We start from the raw sequence: 9,376 nt of genomic DNA, 5'->3' as shown, positions 1-9,376 counted from the left end.
ATTCCTGCTTTGGCTATTGAGAGCTCTTTTTATTTGTTCCTGCTTTCCTCTGACATAATTCCATCTTGTGGGTTTCTTTTTATCTTCGTACACATCTTTTTATGTGCTTGTTGACCATCTATGTTTCTTGTCTGGAGAAAGGTGTGTTCAAGTCCTTTTCCATTTTAATTTTGGGTTGTCTTTTTGTGGATGATTTGTAAAAGTTCTTGATGTATTCTGAAGGACAGACTCCTGTCAGATATATCATGTGCACATATTTTCTTCAGTTCTGTGGGCTGTGTTTTCACTTTCTGATGGCACCTTTTGATGCACAAAATTTTTTAAAGTTGAGGAAATGTAATCTGTCCATTATTACATGAGTATTGTAACCATCTGCCTTTGCTTATGTGTAACTTCCCACTCCAACAGTAAGAAACCTGGCTTCCAGCATTTGTCATTCATTGAATTTATTGCTTGCTCCATTCCAGCTTAGTACAGATATAATAGTTTCAGTATTGTTAGCTACTAACACCATGGAAAGAACTTACAGAGTCCAGTATTTAGGTATGGCACAGTTTGCCTTTGTTCTACAGATTCCATTCTTTTCTATAGTTAACTAGGTCGAGTAGCTTTTGCCCAATAACAGTGAGTTTTTTTCATACATTTCTAAATCAGATTATTTGTCACGTTCTCTGTTCTACCCTATGACACTCCCATGTCATAAATAACTATATTTGAAAATGTTATGATTTACTTGTTGGGTCGTAAAAATCCATGGTTTTAGACTAATGCCACAGGAGGAGCTAAGCATTTCCCTTCTATCTTCTGGCTTAGGTGTCACACTTAGTGTCTACCCCGAGATTCTGCATATATTTACTAAAAGGGCTTCGTTTTATACCTCTCATCTTTAATCCATCTGGATTTCCCTTTCAAATAACAAAAATGCTATTTCAAATTTTAAAAAAATAGAAATTCACCAGTCCCCTCTTAAAACATGTGGGCAGACACAAAAAGTCACCTTTTGTATAGTTTCATTTATAGGAAACATCCAGAATAGGTAAAGGAAGAGGATTAGGGGTTGTGAGAGGCTGGGGGAGGGAGGAATGGGGAGTGCGTGCTTTGGATACAGGGTGTTATTTGGGGGGAATTAAATAGTCTGAAACTATTCAGTGGTGATATTTGCACAGCGTTGTGAATACTTAATTGCACAATTTAAAATAGAAAAAGTTTAAATTTTATTATTTCACACGTAAAACGTTAAGGACGGGATGCCGTAAATGTGGGGGAGAAAATAAAATTACAAACCACACAAACGCAAACAACTACAGGGGAAGGAAAGTAAATTTTGGGTGGGGGAGTGGGTTGATGGTGTAGATCGGGAGTTGACAGCAGTGGTGGTTGCAGAGCCAGCTCTGCCTGGGTGTGTGGTGGTTTCTGAAATGGCTTTAGGTCTCCTGCAAGAGCGGGTGCATGCTCTCCCTGCAGGGGTGGTGAATTTTGACCTGGCTCTGGGTCTCTGGCTGGAGCTGTGAGAGAAGAAAAGATTACCCACATGCCTGCCTTTCCATGTCCTTTTCCAAGGACAGAAATCTTTCCAGAGCCTTCCAGAGAAGTCCCAGCCCAGGAACTTCTCAGACTGCAGTCCACCAGATGGGTGGTTTGGGGCCAGTCTTTGCTCCTGGCCCAACACCAGCCTCTGGGTACTCCTCCCTGTGTGGCCCAGAACTCACCCCTCCCACACACTCACATGCACCCACCCCTGGCCTTCCCACCTTTGGTCTCTGCCTTGGTGGGCTCCAGGTCTTCCAGCTGACTCAGGGGAAGGTTGACATAGTGTTCCAGGTCAGAGCTGGATGTGCTGAGCTGCACATAGGCCCAGGACAGGACCCTGGAGAATGGCTTGGGTGGTATGCGGGCAGGAAGCCTTTCCCATTCATCTCTGGGCCCTGGTTCTGGAGAACCCTCTGTGGAAACACTCACCAGGATGCTGCGTTGGCCCTCGTTGGCAGTGTGGTGCAGTGGCCCCTCACTTGGGGAGATGGATTAAGTGTCGCCATCAACAAGCTCCTCGTGGCTCTGTGGGGTGGGGCTCTGCAATGACAGTGACCAGCAGCCAGCCTGGCCCGGATGTATCAGAGCCCTGCCAGCCCTTTATCTTATCGCTGCTTCTCCTGCCTACTAGACCTTCTGCTTCCAGATCAGCCACAGACCTGTGTCTACTCATATATCCACCTGGGAGGAAAGAGATGCCTCTAGAGGGCTTGGGATAAACCTCGGGCAAGAGGGCGCTGCCCCAGCTCTCCACATCCCACCCAGCCAGCTTTGACCTGGACTGTGGATATGACCAGCCCACTAGGCTTCTGCCCTGCTCTTGCTTGAAGTAGACCCACTCCACATAAACCCCCTATGTCCACACATACAAGGAGGGGACATAGGGTTACCTGGGTGGAATCAGAGTGGTGGCCTGGTATAATTCCTGCATCATATGGTAGTGCTACTTTTAATTTTTTGAGGAACCTCCATACTGTTTTCCATAGTGGCTGTACCAATGAACATTCCCAACAAAATGCATGAGGGTTCCCTTTTCTCCACCTCTTTGCCAGTACTTGTTATTTGTTGTCTTTTGGTTGATAGCCATTCTTTCAGGTGTGAGGTAATAATCTCATTGTGGTTTGGGTGTGCATTTCCATGATGATAAGTGATATTGTTTATCCTTTCATGTGTCTGTTATATACTGTATATACTCTTTGGAAAAATGCTTGCTCTTCTGCCAATTTTTTAATTGGTTTTTGTTTTTTGGAGGTTGAATTGTGTGAGTTTTTGGTCTATTTTTGATATGAACCCCTTACCAGATATATTGTTTGCAAATATTTTCTCACATTCAGTAAGCTGCCTTTTCATTTTGTGGATGGTTTCCTTTGCCGTTGAAAAGCTTTTCAGTTGGATGGAGTCCCATTGGCTTCTTTTTCTTTTGTTTCCCTTGCTTAAGGAGACAGATCCCCAAAATATTGCTAAGACTGATGTCAAAGAGCATACTGCATATGTTTTCTTCTAGGAGTTTTATGGCTTCAGGTCTTACATTGAAGTATTTGATTCATTTTGAGGTTTTTATAGATGGTATGAGAAAGGATTCCAGTTTGATTCTCGTGCATGTAGCTGTCCAGTTTTCCCAACACAGTTATCGAAGAGGCTGTCTTTTCCCCATCGTATATTCTCACTTCCTCTGTCATAGATGAACTGACCATAAAGTGTGGGTTTATTTCTGTGCTCTTAGTTCTGTTGCATGGATCTATGTGTGTTTCTTGGGTGCCAATACCATATTGTTCTGATGATTCTAGGTTTGTAGTATAGTTTGAAATCAGGGAGCGTAACATGTCCAGGTTTGTGCTTCTCTTAAGATTGTATTGACTTTTCAGGTTCTTTTGTGTTTCCATACACGTTTTAGAATTTTGTTTTAGTTCTCCAAATAATCCCATTGGTATTTTGATAGGATAGGAATGGTATTGAATCTCTAGATTACCATGAGGTGTGGAATCATTTTAACAATACGAATTGTTCAAATCCATTAGCACAGCATATTTTTCCACTTGTGTGGTCTTCAATTTCTTTCATCAAGGTCTTCCAGTTTTCTGAGTACAGGTCTTTTACTGCCTGGTTTAGATGTAACCCTTACGTATTTTATTTTTGTTAATGTTATTGTCAGTGGAGTTGTTTTCTTAATTTCTCATTCTGATAGTTCGTTGTGAGTGTATAGAAATGCAACCGATTTCTGTAGATTAATTTTCTATCCTGCAACTTAACTGAATTTTCCAATGGGTCCTATCTGTTTTGGGGTGTCTTCTTCAGGCTGTTCTATAGAGTACCATGTCATCTACAAACAGTGACAGTTGTACTTTTTCCTCTGCCATTAGATTGCTTTTATTTCTTTTTCTCATCTAATTAGTATGGCTAGGACTTCCTAGACCTTGGAACGAAAGTGGCGAGAGTGTTCAGGGTTAGAGTTAGGTTTAAGCATAACTGGCCCTCTTTCCATTCCTCCCTCTCCATCTCTCTGAGGCCTCCAGGAAGGACAGGACTAGTCTAGGGTCACACATGACTTAGGGACTTGAGCTGGACCATTGTTTCTCTGCCCCTGGTCATGGGCATGGTTTTGTGTACTATCTGTGTAATTCTTTGATCAGGTGTTTATTCAGAGCTTTCCCTATTTTTAATGGGATTGTTTTTGTTAGAGTTCTTTGTATATTTTGAAACAAATCCTTTGTTAGATATGTGTTTACAAATATTTTTCTCAGTCTGTGGCTTGTCTTCTGATTTTCTGAATAAGGCCTTTCACAGAGTAGAAATCTTTAATTTTACAAAGTCCATGATATTCCTTGTTTTTCTTAAGAGTGGATTGGCTTTTTGTGTTTTTTGTTAAAACTTGGAGTTCATGATCTACATGACCAAACCCAAGCTCCTGTCAATTTTCTTCTGTGTTTTCTTCTATAATTTTGAATAGTTTTGTATTTAAAATTTTTCTATGAATAATTTTGAGTGAATTTTGTGTAAGTTTGCATCTACATTCATTTCATTCCGTGCGGTTTCCAATTAATTGTTCCTTAACTATTTTTAAGAAAGTTGTGGAGTGCTATCTCCATTTCAGTTTGAATTTCCAGTTTAATGGATTCAGCATTTCTGCCTGCAGGGAGCGCTGTCACCAGTGAACTGTGAGTGAGGCGCGGCCTGCAGTTCCGGGACTGTCCACAGGAGGGCCAAGCCCACCTCGCTGACCCACAGCTCATGCGCATTCCACCTGGGACTTGGCTCTGCGCGCCTGAAAGGAATTCTCTTGCCTCAGGCACCGCTTGGGCCTGGGATGCCTGGGGTCGCCTCTGCCGACAGGAGCTCAGTCTCCTTAGGGCTCGCTGGGGTTCAGCTTCAGAACAACACAGGACTGCGTCCATGCAGACTGGAGCTGAGTTTCCTGACGACCGGGAGGAAAAGGTGAGAAAACAGGAAAAGTGGGGAGAAGTTTCCTGTGTGCGACTGACTGCTGAGGGGCAGTCCGTCTTCATACGACCCAGGAAGGGCTTCATGTTGAAAACTGGGTTTTTGTCAGTTTTGTGGCCAGTGTAACCGGCATGACTTCTGTGGTGTCCATTTTTCCCAGCACTGCTTATTGTGGGGAGTGTCCTTCCCCTTGGTGTGTCCTTGGCCCGTTTGTCATAAATTAACTGACCTCATCCACATGGGTTTAATTCTGGGCCCTCTGTTCTGTTCCTGTTGCCCACGCGCCTGTTTTTGTGCCAAGTCCACACTTTAGGTGACTGTGGCTTCCTGCTGTAGTGTGAGGTCAAGGAGCAAGATGCCTGTTCTCCTTTTTGAGGATCGCTTTGGCTAATTGGGGTCCTTTGTGGTTCCATACAAATATTAGGATGATTTGCTCTGTTTCTGTAAAATGTACCATTGAAATTTGGTAGGGATTGCATTCACTACGTACATTGCTTTGGGTAGAATGGAAATCTTAACGTTAATTCTTCCATTCCATGAGAACAGGATATCTTTCCCTTTGTGTTCTTTTTCAATTTCTTCATCAGTGTCGTAAAGTTTTCCATGTGCTGGTCTTTCATGTCCTTGGTTAAATTTATTCATAAATTTAAATGAATACCATTTCATTCTTTTTGATGGAATTGTAAATAGGGGTTTTTTCCTCTTTCTGATGGTTCATTGTTAGTGTTTAGAACTGCAACTGATTTTTGTGTATTGATTTTGTTACTTTACTGAATGCATTATTTCTAGTAATTTGTTGGTGGAATGATGTGTAAAATTGGAATTCGAAAATCCAACTCTTTTCTACCACATCCAGGTCATTCACAACATGGAAGAAAGTGGCTTCTAATATAATCTTCCCACGGTGCCTCTAAATTACGTGTGGACTTTGGGTGAACTGGATCTGGGTAAGGCTGGCCTCTATATGAAGTTTGATGTTTTCTCTGCTTTTCCAGCATGATACGGACATGGTGTTTTGAAAAGTAATTTACTTTCCAGTAATTTTGAACATACAGACAACTCTACATACATAAAAACAAGTCTTGTATCTTGATTAAATGTATTCCTAAATATTAATGTTGACATTTAAAATGGAATTGTTTTCATATTTTTTTCAGATTATTTATTGCTAGTGTATACACATAAGATAGATGTTCATGAATTGATACATTTCTTTTTTGAATTTTATTTATTTATTTATACAGCAGGTTCTTATTAGTCATCCATTTTATATGCATCAGTGTATACATGTCAATCCCAATCTCCCAATTCATCACACCACCACCCCCACCCACTGCTGCTTTCCCCCCTTGGTGTCCATAAGTTTGTTCTCTACATCTGTGTCTCAATTTCTGCCCTGCAAACCGGTTCATCCGTACCATTTTTCTAGGTTCCACATATATGCGTTAATATGCAATATTTGTTTTTCTCTTTCTGACTCTTACTTCACTCTGTATGATAGTCTCTAGATTCATGCACGTCTCTACAAATGACCCAGTTTCATTCCTTTTTATGGCTGAGTAATATTCCATTGTATATATGTACCACATCTTCTTTATCCATTTGTCGATGGACATTTAGGTTGCTTCCATGACCTGGCTACTGTAAACAGTGCTGCAGTGAACATTGGGGTGCATGTGTCTTTTTGAATTTTGGTTTTCTCTGGGTATATGCCCAGTAGTGGGATTGCTGGGTCATATGGTAATTCTATTTTTAGTTTTTTAAGGAACCTCCATGCTGTTCTCCATAGTGGCTGTATCAATTTACATTCCCACCAGCAGTGCAAGAGGGTTCCGTTTTCTCCACACCCTCTCCAGCATTTGTTGTTTGTAGATTTTCTGATGATGCCCATTCTAACTGGTGTGAGGTGATACCTCATTGTAGTTTTGATTTGCATTTCTCTAATAATTAGTGATGTTGAGCAGCTTTTCATGTGCTTCTTGGCCATCTGTATGTCCTCTTAGGAGAAATGTCTATTTAGGTCTTCTGCCTATTTTTAGTTTGGGTTATTTGCTTTTTTAATATTGAGCTGCATGAGCTGTTTATATATTTTGGAGATTAATCCTTTGTCTGATGATTCATATGCAAATATTTTTTCCCATTCTGAGGGTTCTCTTTTCGTCTTGTTTGTAGTTTCCTTTGCTTTGGAGAAGAAGTTTCATGAGGTCCCATTTGTTTATTTTTGTTTTTATTTCCATTACTCTAGGAGGTGGATCAAAGAATATCTTGCTGTGATTTATGTCAAAGAGTGTTCTTTCTATGTTTTCCTCTAAGAGTTTTATAGTGTCCGGTCTTACATTTAGGTCTCTATTTTGAGATTATTTTTGTGTATGGTATTGGGGGGTGTTCTAATTTCATTCTTTTACATGTACCTGTCCAGTTTTCCCAGCACCACTTATTGAAGAGGCTGTCTTTTCCCCATTGTATATCCTTGCCTCCTTTGTTATAGATAAGTTGACCATAGGTGCATGGTTTTATCTCTGGGCTTTCTATCCTGTTCCACTGATCTATATTTCTGTTTTTGTGACAGTACCATGTTGTCTTAATTACTGTAGCTTTGTAGTATAGTCTGAAGTCAGGGAGTCTGATTCCTCCAGCTCCGTTTTTTTCCCTCAGGACCGCTTTGGCTATTTGGGGTCTTTTGTGTCTCCATACAAATTTTAAGATTTTTTGTTCTAGTTCTGTAAAAAATGCCATTGGTAATTTGATAGGGATTGCATTGAATCTGTAGATTGCTTTGGGTAGTATAGTCATTTTCACAATATTGATTCTTCCAATCCAAGAACATGGTATATCTCTCCATCTGTTTTTATCATCTTTAATTTCTTTCATCACTGTCTTACAGTTTTCTGCATAGAGGTCTTTTGTCTCCCTAGGTAGGTTTTTTCCTAGAAATTTTATTCTTTTTGTTGCAGTGGTAAATGGGAGTGTTTAATAGAATTCATCTTAATTTCTCTTTCATATTTTTCATCATTAGTGTATAGGAATGCAAGAGATTTCTGTGCATTAATTTTGTATCCTGCAACTTTACCAAATTCATTGATTAGCTCTAGTAGTTTTCTGGTGGCATCTTTAGGATTCTCTATGTATAGTATCATGTCATCTGCAAACAGTGGCAGTTTTACTTCTTCTTTTCCAGTTTGTATTCCTTTTATTTCTTTTTCTTCTCTGATTGCCATGGCTAGGACTTCCAAAACTATGTTGAATAATAGTGGTGAGAGTGGACATCCTTGTCTTGTTCCTGATCTTAGAGGAAATGCTTTCAGTTTTTCACCATTGAGAATGATGTTTGCTGTGGGTTTGTCATATATGGGCTTTATTATGTTGAGGTAGGTTCCCTCTGTGCCCACTTTCTGGAGAGTTTTTATCATAAATGGGTGTTGAATTTTGTCCAAAGCTTTTTCTGCATCTATTGAGATGATCATATGGTTTTTCTTCTTCTATTTGTTCATAAGGTGTATCACATTGATTGATTTGCGTATATTGAAGAATCCTTGCATCCCTGCTATAAATCCCACTTTATCATGGTGTATGATCCTTTTAATGTGTTGTTGGATTCTATTTGCTAGTATTTTGTTGAGGATTTTTGCATCTGTATTCACCAGTGATATTGGTCTGTAATTTTCTTTTTTTGTAGCATCTTTGTCTGGTTTTGGTATCAACGTGATGGTGGCCTCATAGAATGAGTTTGGGAGTGTTCCTTCCTCTGCAGTTTTTTTGAAAGCATTTATTGATATATGTAACTTCATTTCATTAATGACTTCACCAAATGAGAACTTGCCAATTTTCTTTGAGTGGTTACTTTAAAGTCTTCCCAAGAGAGAATAAAAGGCGAAGTTACGGGGGTTTGATCCTGGGCATAATTCTGAGGGCTAGGTCTCACTGTTGTGGCCTCTCCCGTTGCGGAGCACAGGCTCCGGACGCGCAGGCTCAGCGGCCATGGCTTACAGGCCCAGCCGCTCCGCGGCATGTGGGATCTTCCCAGACTGGGGCAGAAACCCATGTCGCCTGCATTGGCAGGCGGACTCTCAACCACTGCGCCACCAGGGAAGCCCTGTTGGAAGATTTTTAATCACAGTTTCAATTTCATTACTTGTGATTTGTCTGTTCATATTTCCTATTCCTGGTTCAGTCTTGGAAGGTTATACTCTTCTAAGAATTTGTCCATTTCTTTCCGGTTGCCTTTTTTTTTTTTTTTAATAATACACAATGTATTTACTTATGTATTTATTTATGGCTGTGTTGGGTCTTCATTTCTGTGCATGGGCTTTCTCTAGTTGTGGCAAGTGGGGGTCACTCTTCATCGCGGTGCGCAGGCCTCTCACTATCGCGGCCTCTGTTGTTGCGGAGCACAGGCTCCAGACGCGCA

Source organism: Lipotes vexillifer, unplaced genomic scaffold (assembly GCF_000442215.2).
Source record: "Lipotes vexillifer unplaced genomic scaffold, Lipotes_vexillifer_v1.1 scaffold437, whole genome shotgun sequence".
Taxonomy (NCBI): Eukaryota; Metazoa; Chordata; class Mammalia; order Artiodactyla; family Lipotidae; genus Lipotes; species Lipotes vexillifer.
Note: the sequence above shows the minus strand (reverse complement) of the source record.